Source organism: Synchiropus splendidus, chromosome 10 (genome assembly GCF_027744825.2).
Source record: "Synchiropus splendidus isolate RoL2022-P1 chromosome 10, RoL_Sspl_1.0, whole genome shotgun sequence".
Lineage (NCBI taxonomy): Eukaryota > Metazoa > Chordata > Actinopteri > Syngnathiformes > Callionymidae > Synchiropus > Synchiropus splendidus.
The window spans coordinates 19957351-19971624 of NC_071343.1; the positions used below are offsets into that span (position 1 = coordinate 19957351).

The window sequence follows — 14274 nt, forward strand, 5'->3', positions numbered from 1 at the left end:
TAAATTATATTTTGCTCTTTTGATCTGACATTTATGTAGTAACTAATGTACTTTTGCTGCTCAACTGATGATTTTGTTTTTGCAACACAAACCTTTTCACGAATGAAAGCAACATCTTTGTCGTGTTACGGTGTGTGAATATAAAAGTAGTGGCCTCATCATTACATTTAAGTTTACAAATAGAAAAGGTTTATTTCTATCCATTATTACACAGCATCACCAGGTGTCACTGGTTAATCGAGGATAAAACTACTTTGAGAACAAATTATATTAGAGCATCAGAGAGCAGTTTAAATAGCATCAGTTTATTGGTTAGGAACAAGGATTGTGGAGTCCCATTTAAAATGAACACAGTGTTTTCAACATCCTCGTTCCTTCCTGGTTCTACATACATTTAAAATGTATGAGTTGTTTTATCAAGCAAAACAACAGCTGACTGAAATTTGCATCATTTGGACCCTTCATTTATTTTCTTTGTTGCCACAGTCTCGTGAAAGGAACCGGACGCTGCCCAACCTCCGAGCATGTGATTTTGTCCTGGAATGCAAAGTAAAAAGTAAATGTAACTTATTGACACATCATGAACCGTAGCTGGGATTTGGAAGAGTCAGCCTGCCACAAACAAGGAGCAAAGTTTTCAAGGGTCAATACTTCTGTATTTCTGAAAATCTGTCCATCCGATCTGTGAGAAACACAAAACCAAAAAAATAAGGGACGAGAGAACATTCAATCAGGATTATGGCATGTGTGTGCATTTACTGTAAATGCATTCCATTTCTATGGTGAATGTCTTCCTGTTGTGCGGCCAGCGGGTGATACACTTCTCAGGGCGTCAAGTCAGGGCAGAAGGAACCACAGAAGCAGTGGGATGCAAGCTTCTGTTTATTCCACATCAGCATAACATCGTCTCATCGCTTGGCATCGCTATCCATCAAATTGTTCAAAGTACAAACACAATAAATAGAGGCTGGATCAAGGGCGTTCCTCGTACCAGATACACTTCGTCACACACGTGCACGCCCACGTTTGACCTCCAGGCTGAGTCGCTGAGACAAGACCTTCAGGGAGCTCCAGAGAAAACAGACATTCCTGTCTACACCCCAAGTCTTCTAGCCGCTCCTCCATTCGGACAGAGGAAGTCTCATGCTCATACTCTACTACGGAATGGTACATATGTACATGATATTCTCGTACGTAATCTGTGATGTTCATTCTCACGCATGTATAGTGTCATTTGCATTCAGAAGCAACAGACCATGAACGGCAGCAATGATCCCTTTTTGAACGCATGAATGGGACATTAGGATGTAGACAACACATCCAAGGTAGATAAGATAAGATAATGTGCCCAACAGAACTTGAATCTCACACTCTTCATTCCACAGAGAGTTGTATCCTTAAACCTCTATATGAGCAGGCCGGTTAGCTCAGATGGTTAGAGCGTGGTGCTAATAACGCCAAGGTCATGGGTTCGATCCCCTTACTGGCCATTATTTGTTGTTGTAATTATGGTGTGGGAACAAGACAGGGAGACAATGCCGAACAAGATACGCCTCTATCTGCCAGTGGATCGTAAATGCCTGGCCTGATATATCAGTCTCAACTGTAGTCCAAGCTTTCAGAGAGGCAGGAATCATCATTGAACTGCCAGACAACAGCAGCGACACTGACTCGAATAATGATGACTTTGACCAGACGGAGTCGGGCATGTTGAATGCTGTATTCGCCCGACTGTTCAATTCAGACACTGAAGAAGAAGAATTCCAGGGATTCGTGGATGAGGAATGAACTGATAAAGTGAGGTTTTCCTGTTTCTCTTTACCACTGAACAAGGTTGGTCATATTGTGAATCTGGACATTAATGTTTGAACAACGTTGAGTTATTGGGTTATTGTTATATTGTTATTGCTTTGCACTGTTTTGAGACTTCCTATATTCCTATATATTCCTATTCCTTACTATATCTAGTGGATACATAACGCAACCCCACCACGACTCTAGCTTCTATTCTATGTGCCTCATCATGTGGTACCATGGCAGGACAAAGGAGTAGGAGTCGCAGGTCAAGTTCTGTGTGTCGTTTATTCAGTCTTCAGAACAAAGATTCCCCAGTGCGTGGCATACAGCCTCTATTTAATGAGTCACACCTGTGTGTCCCTACCCATCATCCCACTGGCTAAGACACCACACCCCCAAGCACCCGCTACAGTATGCCGATATATGGAGTCAGTTTTAAAATAGGCCATTCATTTGCTTATAACCCAATGCACCTTATAGTGTGGAAAATATGGTAACCTTCAGTGTAAGCAGTAATTCTTCTGTCGCCTCTGGGACTCTGCACCTGCTGGCACTCTGCATTGTGTCTGCTTGGAAGCGTGTGCAGTGTGGAGAGAAAAGAGACTGGTTTGAATATTGTGTGTTTACTGTTTACTTTTCAAAACACAACATTGGTCCACCACAACCAAAAACAAACACAAGTGGGTCCACATTGAGCTTTTGAATTCAACTACCAGTGTTCATGTGGAAATCAGTCACACATACTCCAGTACTTCATCTGTGATGTTCATTCTCACCTTCCTCACGCATCAATAGGGTCATTTGCATTCAGACGCCTCCAACAGATCATGTACGGTAGCAACAGTCCCTATAAGAACGGGTGAATACATTTTATATTTCCTTGCATGTTTTATATCCATGATAAAAAAAGGTCATTGTTGGGATTGAACCCATGATCACAATGTTATTAGCAACCCTCATTTTGACTGGAGACATTCTGCAGACCTGTCGAATGAAGAACAACATTTTGGATGGGACTGAAGGCTCACAGTGATGTGAAGAAAAGCAAAGTACCGTGACCGGATTCAAACTGGAATTTCTGTGGCTACAACGCAGAGTACTAACCACTATACGATCACGGCTGCTTGGAAACATCTTTCTTGAGCAATACAGACAAAAAAGTTGTGATGAAATGTGTGGCGTGTGGCGAGTAAATATTCTTCTCATGAAGTCAAACAGTGTTTCATTTCTGCATCATGAATGAAAGATCGGTTGACCATGTGTTTGTTTGCTGTTGTGGTGGTTTGAAAAGTAAAACGTCAAGTCATCATCTTCGAGCGCTCGCCACCCTGCAAATACACTGGTGTTTTGGAAGGATTCATACATTCAATACTTTTGAAGTGGTGTTATGAAGGGGGTATCTGAAGCTTCAGTAAACCTTTTTTTGCTCATCTGGACTGGAGACGATGTGGCTGATAAATGCATCGCCTGAACAGGGACTTGAACCCTGGACCCTCAGATTAAAAGTCTGATGCTCTACCGACTGAGCTATCCAGGCTCTGGACGTGGTTTGTGGTTTGGAAGCAGGGGATGTTGCGCATCATCGGTTCAACGCACGTATTGAAGGAATGAAATACTGCTTCTCCATCATCAGTGAACCTCAATGTGGTCTTTCTCTTCTTCTTTGGCTCAGAATTTGAGTCTCAGATTCGCAGCAAAGGTTTGAATCAGGTCAACCGGACTCGTAACAGTCAAAGAAAACGTTTCGCCTCCTATCCAGAAGGCTTCGTCAGTTCTCACAGTTTCATACAAGGCCACACCACCCAGCTGTTGGTTCAGATATGTGGATGACACCTGGGTCCTAATCTAAAAGGATGAAGTGGAACCCTTCACACAACACATCAACTTGGCAGACGGACACATCAAATTCACCAGAGAAGATGTGGAAAACAACAGACTACCTTTTCTGGACTGTGCTGTAAACACTGAAGCAGACAGAAGCCTGAACATCGAAGTGTACAGGAAACCAACACACGCCGACCAATACCTCCAGTTTGACTCTCACTACAACAAAAACTTGGAGTCATCAGAACTTTGAGACATCGAGCCCAAAACACCCCCAGCTCACCTAGGGGGAGAGAGAAGGAGGAGATTCAAGTCAGGAATGACCAAAACATCAAAAGGGAACACAAAGGACAAAGAAAACAATGTCCAGCGCCGTAACAGCATCGTTATTCCCTATGAGCCAGAAAAGGAGCAATGTGGTTTATGCAGCCCAGTGCAGCCAAGAGTCCCAGACCTTTACATTGGAGAAACTAAACAACCTCTCCACAAACGAATGGCCCAACACAGGAGAGCCAACTCCTCTGGACAAGACTCTGCAGTCCATTTACATCTAGAGGACAAGAAACACTTTGAAGTTTGAAGACAGCAATGTCTGCATTTTGGCAAAAGAAGACCAGTGGTTTGAAAGAGGAGTAAAAGAGGCAACCAAGACAGAGACTGAGACACCATCTTTCGTCCTCATACAATGCTGTCCTGAACACACTCCCCAGGCAGATTTAGCCATTGATCTAGACCTGGACAGGTCCTTCACAGCTGTACAGTGTGGTATCAACATCTGAATAGCCCCAATTGCCACCTGGGCTACATTCAGCATTTGCATTAATGGCCCATCAATACCCATCCTCAATGGGCAGGTAGCCATTAATATTAATTAATAATGCTGACTCTTGACACCCATCACACTGGACTGGCTCCACCCCTGTCCATCAACATCTTGTCCCATTCAGATGGCCTGATATAAGCCTGAACTCCAACCCAGCTCAATAGAACTGACGAAGCCTCCTGGATAGAAGGCCAAATGTTTTCTTTGACAATTACTAGTCCGGTTGATCCTGATTCAAACCTTTGCAGCGTGATGACCCGGATAACTGAGCACACTCACAAACAACCTCAGATTCTTCATTCCACAGAGCGTTGTCTCTTCATTTCCAAAACACCAGTATAACAACTCTCCTCGTGTCTGAAACACACCTGTGTCATAGCAGGCCAGTTAGCTCAAAAGCTGATGATGCATCTTATCATCTGATGTGCCTTACATATGGATCAACCGAGGCAACAACGGTAAGAACGGTAAAGACGAAATCCACTCCCACATCCTCATCATCAAATGTCCCTTTTTGCCTGAAACAGACACGATGACTGTGAGTCTTCCTCCCCATCTCATGTGTTGTTCTTCATAATCAATTGGACAGGTCTGCAGAATGACTCCAGTCAAGATGACAGTTGCTAATAAGGCTAAGGTCATTGGTTCAACCACGATACGAACCAATTTCTTATCATGCATGTCTATATGAGCAGGCCGGTTAGCTCAGATGGTTAGAGCGTGGTGCTAATAACGCCAAGGTCATGGGTTCGATCCCCTTACTGGCCATTATTTGTTGTTGTAATTATGGTGTGGGAACAAGACAGGGAGACAATGCCGAACAAGATACGCCTCTATCTGCCAGTGGATCGTAAATGCCTGGCCTGATATATCAGTCTCAACTGTAGTCCAAGCTTTCAGAGAGGCAGGAATCATCATTGAACTGCCAGACAACAGCAGCGACACTGACTCGAATAATGATGACTTTGACCAGACGGAGTCGGGCATGTTGAATGCTGTATTCGCCCGACTGTTCAATTCAGACACTGAAGAAGAAGAATTCCAGGGATTCGTGGATGAGGAATGAACTGATAAAGTGAGGTTTTCCTGTTTCTCTTTACCACTGAACAAGGTTGGTCATATTGTGAATCTGGACATTAATGTTTGAACAACGTTGAGTTATTGGGTTATTGTTATATTGTTATTGCTTTGCACTGTTTTGAGACTTCCTATATTCCTATATATTCCTATTCCTTACTATATCTAGTGGATACATAACGCAACCCCACCACGACTCTAGCTTCTATTCTATGTGCCTCATCATGTGGTACCATGGCAGGACAAAGGAGTAGGAGTCGCAGGTCAAGTTCTGTGTGTCGTTTATTCAGTCTTCAGAACAAAGATTCCCCAGTGCGTGGCATACAGCCTCTATTTAATGAGTCACACCTGTGTGTCCCTACCCATCATCCCACTGGCTAAGACACCACACCCCCAAGCACCCGCTACAGTATGCCGATATATGGAGTCAGTTTTAAAATAGGCCATTCATTTGCTTATAACCCAATGCACCTTATAGTGTGGAAAATATGGTAACCTTCAGTGTAAGCAGTAATTCTTCTGTCGCCTCTGGGACTCTGCACCTGCTGCCACTCTGCATTGTGTCTGCTTGGAAGCGTGTGCAGTGTGGAGAGAAAAGAGACTGGTTTGAATATTGTGTGTTTACTGTTTACTTTTCAAAACACAACATTGGTCCACCACAACCAAAAACAAACACAAGTGGGTCCACATTGAGCTTTTGAATTCAACTACCAGTGTTCATGTGGAAATCAGTCACACATACTCCAGTACTTCATCTGTGATGTTCATTCTCACCTTCCTCACGCATCAATAGGGTCATTTGCATTCAGACGCCTCCAACAGATCATGTACGGTAGCAACAGTCCCTATAAGAACGGGTGAATACATTTTATATTTCCTTGCATGTTTTATATCCATGATAAAAAAAGGTCATTGTTGGGATTGAACCCATGATCACAATGTTATTAGCAACCCTCATTTTGACTGGAGACATTCTGCAGACCTGTCGAATGAAGAACAACATTTTGGATGGGACTGAAGGCTCACAGTGATGTGAAGAAAAGCAAAGTACCGTGACCGGATTCAAACTGGAATTTCTGTGGCTACAACGCAGAGTACTAACCACTATACGATCACGGCTGCTTGGAAACATCTTTCTTGAGCAATACAGACAAAAAAGTTGTGATGAAATGTGTGGCGTGTGGCGAGTAAATATTCTTCTCATGAAGTCAAACAGTGTTTCATTTCTGCATCATGAATGAAAGATCGGTTGACCATGTGTTTGTTTGCTGTTGTGGTGGTTTGAAAAGTAAAACGTCAAGTCATCATCTTCGAGCGCTCGCCACCCTGCAAATACACTGGTGTTTTGGAAGGATTCATACATTCAATACTTTTGAAGTGGTGTTATGAAGGGGGTATCTGAAGCTTCAGTAAACCTTTTTTTGCTCATCTGGACTGGAGACGATGTGGCTGATAAATGCATCGCCTGAACAGGGACTTGAACCCTGGACCCTCAGATTAAAAGTCTGATGCTCTACCGACTGAGCTATCCAGGCTCTGGACGTGGTTTGTGGTTTGGAAGCAGGGGATGTTGCGCATCATCGGTTCAACGCACGTATTGAAGGAATGCAATACTGCTTCTCCATCATCAGTGAACCTCAATGTGGTCTTTCTCTTCTTCTTTGGCTCAGAATTTGAGTCTCAGATTCGCAGCAAAGGTTTGAATCAGGTCAACCGGACTCGTAACAGTCAAAGAAAACGTTTCGCCTCCTATCCAGAAGGCTTCGTCAGTTCTCACAGTTTCATACAAGGCCACACCACCCAGCTGTTGGTTCAGATATGTGGATGACACCTGGGTCCTAATCTAAAAGGATGAAGTAGAACCCTTCACACAACACATCAACTTGGCAGACGGACACATCAAATTCACCAGAGAAGATGTGGAAAACAACAGACTACCTTTTCTGGACTGTGCTGTAAACACTGAAGCAGACAGAAGCCTGAACATCGAAGTGTACAGGAAACCAACACACGCCGACCAATACCTCCAGTTTGACTCTCACTACAACAAAAACTTGGAGTCATCAGAACTTTGAGACATCGAGCCCAAAACACCCCCAGCTCACCTAGGGGGAGAGAGAAGGAGGAGATTCAAGTCAGGAATGACCAAAACATCAAAAGGGAACACAAAGGACAAAGAAAACAATGTCCAGCGCCGTAACAGCATCGTTATTCCCTATGAGCCAGAAAAGGAGCAATGTGGTTTATGCAGTCCAGTGCAGCCAAGAGTCCCAGACCTTTACATTGGAGAAACTAAACAACCTCTCCACAAACGAATGGCCCAACACAGGAGAGCCAACTCCTCTGGACAAGACTCTGCAGTCCATTTACATCTAGAGGACAAGAAACACTTTGAAGTTTGAAGACAGCAATGTCTGCATTTTGGCAAAAGAAGACCAGTGGTTTGAAAGAGGAGTAAAAGAGGCAACCAAGACAGAGACTGAGACACCATCTTTCGTCCTCATACAATGCTGTCCTGAACACACTCCCCAGGCAGATTTAGCCATTGATCTAGACCTGGACAGGTCCTTCACAGCTGTACAGTGTGGTATCAACATCTGAATAGCCCCAATTGCCACCTGGGCTACATTCAGCATTTGCATTAATGGCCCATCAATACCCATCCTCAATGGGCAGGTAGCCATTAATATTAATTAATAATGCTGACTCTTGACACCCATCACACTGGACTGGCTCCACCCCTGTCCATCAACATCTTGTCCCATTCAGATGGCCTGATATAAGCCTGAACTCCAACCCAGCTCAATAGAACTGACGAAGCCTCCTGGATAGAAGGCCAAATGTTTTCTTTGACAATTACTAGTCCGGTTGATCCTGATTCAAACCTTTGCAGCGTGATCACCCGGATAACTGAGCACACTCACAAACAACCTCAGATTCTTCATTCCACAGAGCGTTGTCTCTTCATTTCCAAAACACCAGTATAACAACTCTCCTCGTGTCTGAAACACACCTGTGTCATAGCAGGCCAGTTAGCTCAAAAGCTGATGATGCATCTTATCATCTGATGTGCCTTACATATGGATCAACCGAGGCAACAACGGTAAGAACGGTAAAGACGAAATCCACTCCCACATCCTCATCATCAAATGTCCCTTTTTGCCTGAAACAGACACGATGACTGTGAGTCTTCCTCCCCATCTCATGTGTTGTTCTTCATAATCAATTGGACAGGTCTGCAGAATGACTCCAGTCAAGATGACAGTTGCTAATAAGGCTAAGGTCATTGGTTCAACCACGATACGAACCAATTTCTTATCATGCATGTAAAACATGCCAGAGTGGAAAAAAAACATCACACCTTCAATGGATTGTTGTTATCGAACATGATCCATTAAAGGAGTCTGAATGCAAATGACCCTGTACGTGCATGAGAATGAACATCACAGATTATGTACAACTGGTGTCCACATGAAGACAGTTTTGTCTAGATTCACACACATTCTCAATTGTATCATTGCAGTTGAATTCAAAGCCTTTGTTTCCCCTTCAGGGATTGAGTTTGACAGCCCAGCTGAAACACAATTTAGTATCCATAAAACAGTGTACGTCCCTGGGTGGGCTCGAACCACCAACCTTTCGGTTAACAGCCGAACGCGCTAACCTATTGCGCCACAGAGACATGAAACAGCGATGTAACATCTGGATCAAACGTTTGTAAACATGTTCCATGCGGTCGGGCCCTCAGGCCACCATTGACTCCCAGTGTGGGAAACTGACCCTCATTTTGGTCAGCTGCTCTCTATTGATACCTATCGATTGATTGATCAAATTCATTGCAGGAACCTCATCACGCTAAAGTTGAAAGATCATTCTGGAACAAGCCCATTCACTAGTGTGATATAGGGCAGTATGGTTACTGAGGGTGCACAGAAACTAAAACTCTAAAAGGAGTCCCTCAGATGGGGCTCATCTGGGTTTCGTACCTGGCACCTCTCGCACCTCAGGTCACCTGCTGAGACTTTCACTCAAGGTCTCCTAATATGGTATTGAGAAAGGAAACATCTGGCTCAGAGAACAGTATAAAAACAGTCCACTTACTCAAGGTTACTCGACACTTGATACATGTATATTATGTTGTTAAGTGTTTGTCACTAAGAGTTTATTTCTGAAATAGGCAGTCACTCAATTCCAAGACTCCTGCCCCGTCTGTGACGTGGCTTGACAGCTGTGTTGGTGAGATATTTCATTTGATCTTTTTTTTCATTCAAGTTTCAGTTTCCTCTTTCCACAGGCTGTGATCAAATAGGGTCTATACCTGTGTGGGTTTGAACCACCAACCTAACAATTCATATTCTTTTTCCAAGATTTCAAGATGGTTCAATAAATCCTCTAATTTTGGAACTTTTCTCTCTTCGGTGGCCCGGCTAGCTCAGTCGGTAGAGCATGAGACTCTTAATCTCAGGGTCGTGGGGTCGAGCCCCACGTTGGGCGCAGTATTTTATCTGCCTCTAATCTGGGTGGTCTACATCCTTGTGTCCACACGATGCACCGACTGCAGAGGCAAATCTTCCCTTCTCTGTGTGATGTTTGTGTTTCTGTCACACAAACACAGAACTCCAGCGCAAATCAATGTAGTACATATACCAGGACTGTAGGGACGCTGTAATGCTCTCGCACGACGCATGTCCAAATCAGGCTCGTGTGGTAAATATTAGCACTGCAGCATAAACAAATCGACCAATGAGAGACATTGGTGTTTACAGGCGACACAGTTGATCTTTCATTGGACTCAACAATGACCTCCAGGTGGTCAGAGGCACGAGAGCGTGGCCGTGTGTTTCCAGTGTTTTTAGCAGCTCTGTGGTCACCTGCTTCATGCTTCAGACTGCTGAGCTGCCTCTTGTGATTCTCTGCAATGGGCCACCAGGAGAGTCAGATGTCAGATGTGGCAGTGAAATGAGGAGTGAAAGGGGATTATAGTCACAGCGGTGCATGGAAGCTAAAGTTGAGAGATTCATCTCAAACAAGAGCCACTCATTAGTGGTCAGGACACGAAATGGCAGCATTTGACTGTAATACAGAACTTCCACCCAATATTGAGGGGCTCATGCTGGAACTCGGGATGATAAACATGGTCCTTACACAATTAGCCAGTGAAGCATCAGAATCTTGAGCATGATTTTCCTGCATGGAAGCTAGAGATCTAAAAGCATGTTTGCACAATTCCATCAGTGTCACGTAAAACTGACTGCTGGGTGGGAACTTATCGCTACAGGCAGAGGCAGAGCCTTGGAGTAGATAAAGTAATGGTGAAACCTGTTGCAGTGCATCACACATGTTCAAAGAAGTGAAGTTACATTCAGTACTACTTTTATTTTCCCCACAGGAACTGATTTTTAGCAAATCATGTTTGACGGTTGAATTATTTTTTGATTTCAAGTCACATTTGTTTTTTTCCATCTGACTTCTATTTTCTAACTACTTAATGTGCTGTACTTTTCAGGTTCAAATCATGTTTTTTTTTTTGGCAAAAAAAGGTTTATTTTCCACATTTTGAGATCCCAAAATCCTTTTTCCAGATGAAAGTAACATCTTTCAAACAAAGTGTTTGGACTCCAGGTACTCAGAGGCACAGTCATTCCACTGGTCAATGTACAGGACATATGGTTGGTACAGTCCTGCTGCCGTTGCTGTGTGCCTGCAGACTGGTGACATAGCAACATTAACATTAAACCACACAGACAGGTTTACACATCAGTTTTTGTGGAAAAGAAAGAAATCAAACACTGTCAGTTGATAAGATCAGGGAACAAAGAAACACACAATAAGAACTAGGGGAGGGAATTTGAAACGAGAGAACAAACAAATGATAAAACACACAGAAAGGAAATGTTGCACTGTGCCTGTTGAAGAGAAGTTGAACAAGCACACAACAAGCAGGAGGATGAGACCACTTAGCTCTCTGTTCAGCAGACAGACACACAAACATAACGCAGAGAAGGGAAGATTTGCCTCTGCAGTAGGTGCATCGTGTGGACACAAGGATGTAGACCACCCAGATTAGAGGCAGATAAAATACTGTGGCCAACGACCGTGAGATTAAGATTCTCATGCTCTACCGACTGAGCTAGCCGGGCCACTTAGGTCAGAAAAGTTCAGAAACTAGCGGATGTCTGGACCCATCTTGAAATCCTAACACGCATGAAAGAAAATTAATTGGTAGGTTGGTAGTTCAAACCCACACAGGTATAGACCCTGTTTGCACAACTTTTCAGAAGAGCAAGGAGGTGTTTTTTGTTACTTCTCTTTTCAGTTGCAAGTTATTTTAACTAAGCTACTTAGTTATTCTTTATTATTCTCCGGTGAGGAATTGCAGTTGTGGAAGATCACAGAAACTGTGCATGATACAAATTTTGATTAGATTCAGGATTGTTGATGGAAATGCTCGCCCCTAAACTGGCTACTTTTTTTCTCTCTCATGACATTAGAATCTGTATATATCAACATTGTATTTGCCAGGGGAAATAAATGTGACAGATTTTAGAAAAGTCATCAGCACTTTAGAAGCAATAAAAGAGAGCAAGACTGGGAAACGTGACCTTACAATGGGGCAGAGAAAAAGGATTTGTCAGAAGTGGGATTCGAACCCACGCCTCCATTCAGAGACCAGAAGTCCCATGGTTAGGAAGGTTTATCACCTTGAGTCTGGCGCCTTAGACCACTCGGCCATCCTGACAACTGACCGACAGAAGGTCGTCAGCAGCTGCATATAAACTGGAATAACCAGTTAAACCCTTTGACCAGACGGAGTCGGGCATGTTGGATGCTGTATGCGCCCGACTGTTCAATTCAGACACTGAAGAAGAATTCCAGGGATTCGTGGATGAGGAATGAACTGATAAAGTGAGCTTTTCCTGTTTCTCTTTACCACTGAACAAGGTTGGTCATATTGTGAATCTGGACATTAAAGTTTGAACAACGTTGAGTTATAGGGTTATTGTTATATTCTTATTGCTTTGCACTGTTTTGAGACTTCCTATATTCCTATATATTCCTATTCCTAACTATATCTAGTGGATACATAACGCAACCCCAGCCACGACTCTAGCTTCTATTCTATGTGCCTCATCATGTGGTACTATGGCAGGACAAAAGAGTCGGAGTCGCAGGTCAAGTTCTGTGTGTTTTTTATTCAGTCTTCACAACAAAGATTCCCCAGTGCGTGGCATACAGCCTCTATTTAATGAGTCACACCTGTGTGTCCCTACCCATCATCCCACTGGCTAAGACACCACATCCCCAAGCACCCGCTACAGTATGCCGATATATGGAGTCAGTTTTAAAATAGGCCATTCATTCAAGGTGCATCTTATAATCCGATGCACCTTATAGTGCGGAAAATACGGTAACCTTCAGTTTAACCAGTGATTCTTCTGTCGCCTCTGGGACTCTGCACCTGCTGGCACTCTACGTTGTGTCTGCTTGGAAGCGTGTGCAGCGCGGAGAGAAAAGACACTGGCCAAGATTCTGTTTTTTCGAAACACGACTCGCATTAGTCCACCACAACCACAAAACAAACAACCAGTCTTTCATTTACAGAAAAATAAATGAAATACTATTGTTTGACTTCATGAGAAGAATATTTACTCAGTGCATGCCACACATTACATCACAACTTTTCTCGTCTGCATTGCTCAAGAAAGATGAAAGAAAGATGTTTCCAAGCAGCCATGGTCGTATAGTGGTTAGTACTCTGCGTTGTGGCCGCAGCAACCCCGGTTCGAATCCGGGTCACGGCACTCTGCTTTGTTTTTTTTTCATTCAAATTTGCAGGTGCAGGTTTTTTTGTCAAACCGATCTGGAGCGCACAGTGGAACCAATGGGGTTAGTTGGATACTGCTTGTTTGGTTGAAACAAATAGCTGCATACACATGGCCCATTAGGTATTTAGTTTGACGCCCCAGATGAAATATGAATTAGTGTTAGTAGAACAGAGAGAGCTGCTGACTTCCATGAAGATTTGAACTGACAGAATGAATCTACATCAAAAGCCAATATATGTCTTTTGATGTAGTTTAACCAGTAATTCTTCTGTCGCCTCTGGGACTCTGCACCTGCTGGCACTCTACGTTGTGTCTGCTTGGATGCGTGTGCAGCGTGGAGAGAAATGAGACTGGCCATCAAAATCCATATATTAGATATAAGATATTTTGGGTCCTTGTGTCTCCATTTACAGAGGTGTTTTTTGTTCAGTTATTTTAACTTAGGTACTTAGTTTTTTTTTTTTATTATTCTCTTGTGAGGAATTGCAGTGATGGAAGATCACAGAAACTGTACGCGACACAAATTCTGATAACATTCAGGATTGTTGATGGAAATGCTCGCCCCTAAACTGGATACTTTTTTCTCTCTCTCATGTCATTTGAATCTGAATATATCAACACCGTATTTGTCAAGGGGGAAAGAAATGTAAGTGACAGATTTTTAAAAACTCTTCTGCGCTTTAGAAGCAATTGAAGAGAGGAAGAATTCGAACCCACGCCTCCATTCAGAGACCAGAAGTCCCATGGTTAGGAAGGTTTATCACCTTGAGTCTGGCGCCTTCGACCGCTCGGCCATCCTGACAACTGACCTTCAGAGTCTTGTCAGCAGATTCATAGAAACTGGTATAACCAGTTAATGCAAAGTTCAGCGATCACAGCTTTGAGCAAATTTTTGATTGATGATTAAAATCATATTTTGCTCCATCT

The 14274-nt window shown here is 43.3% G+C and overlaps 7 non-coding genes across 7 annotated transcripts; 3 read left to right on the forward strand and 4 right to left on the reverse strand.

The window, feature by feature from the left end:
- The first annotated feature begins 1416 nt into the window (after window positions 1-1416).
- Window positions 1417-1490, forward strand: trnai-aau (transfer RNA isoleucine (anticodon AAU)). Its single transcript has one exon. It is a non-coding gene; the product is annotated as a tRNA-Ile (tRNA).
- Window positions 1491-3261: 1771 nt separating this feature from the next.
- trnak-uuu (transfer RNA lysine (anticodon UUU)) lies at window positions 3262-3334 on the reverse strand. The gene has a single exon. It is a non-coding gene; the product is annotated as a tRNA-Lys (tRNA).
- Window positions 3335-5138: 1804 nt separating this feature from the next.
- On the forward strand, window positions 5139-5212 carry trnai-aau (transfer RNA isoleucine (anticodon AAU)). Its single transcript has one exon. It is a non-coding gene; the product is annotated as a tRNA-Ile (tRNA).
- A 1771-nt stretch (window positions 5213-6983) lies between these two features.
- On the reverse strand, window positions 6984-7056 carry trnak-uuu (transfer RNA lysine (anticodon UUU)). Its single transcript has one exon. It is a non-coding gene; the product is annotated as a tRNA-Lys (tRNA).
- A 2073-nt stretch (window positions 7057-9129) lies between these two features.
- trnan-guu (transfer RNA asparagine (anticodon GUU)) lies at window positions 9130-9203 on the reverse strand. Its single transcript has one exon. It is a non-coding gene; the product is annotated as a tRNA-Asn (tRNA).
- Window positions 9204-9942: 739 nt separating this feature from the next.
- Window positions 9943-10015, forward strand: trnak-cuu (transfer RNA lysine (anticodon CUU)). Its single transcript has one exon. It is a non-coding gene; the product is annotated as a tRNA-Lys (tRNA).
- Window positions 10016-12150: 2135 nt separating this feature from the next.
- On the reverse strand, window positions 12151-12260 carry trnal-caa (transfer RNA leucine (anticodon CAA)). The gene is made up of 2 exons: window positions 12223-12260; window positions 12151-12196 (listed from the first exon to the last, which is right to left on the reverse strand). It is a non-coding gene; the product is annotated as a tRNA-Leu (tRNA).
- Window positions 12261-14274: the final 2014 nt, after the last annotated feature.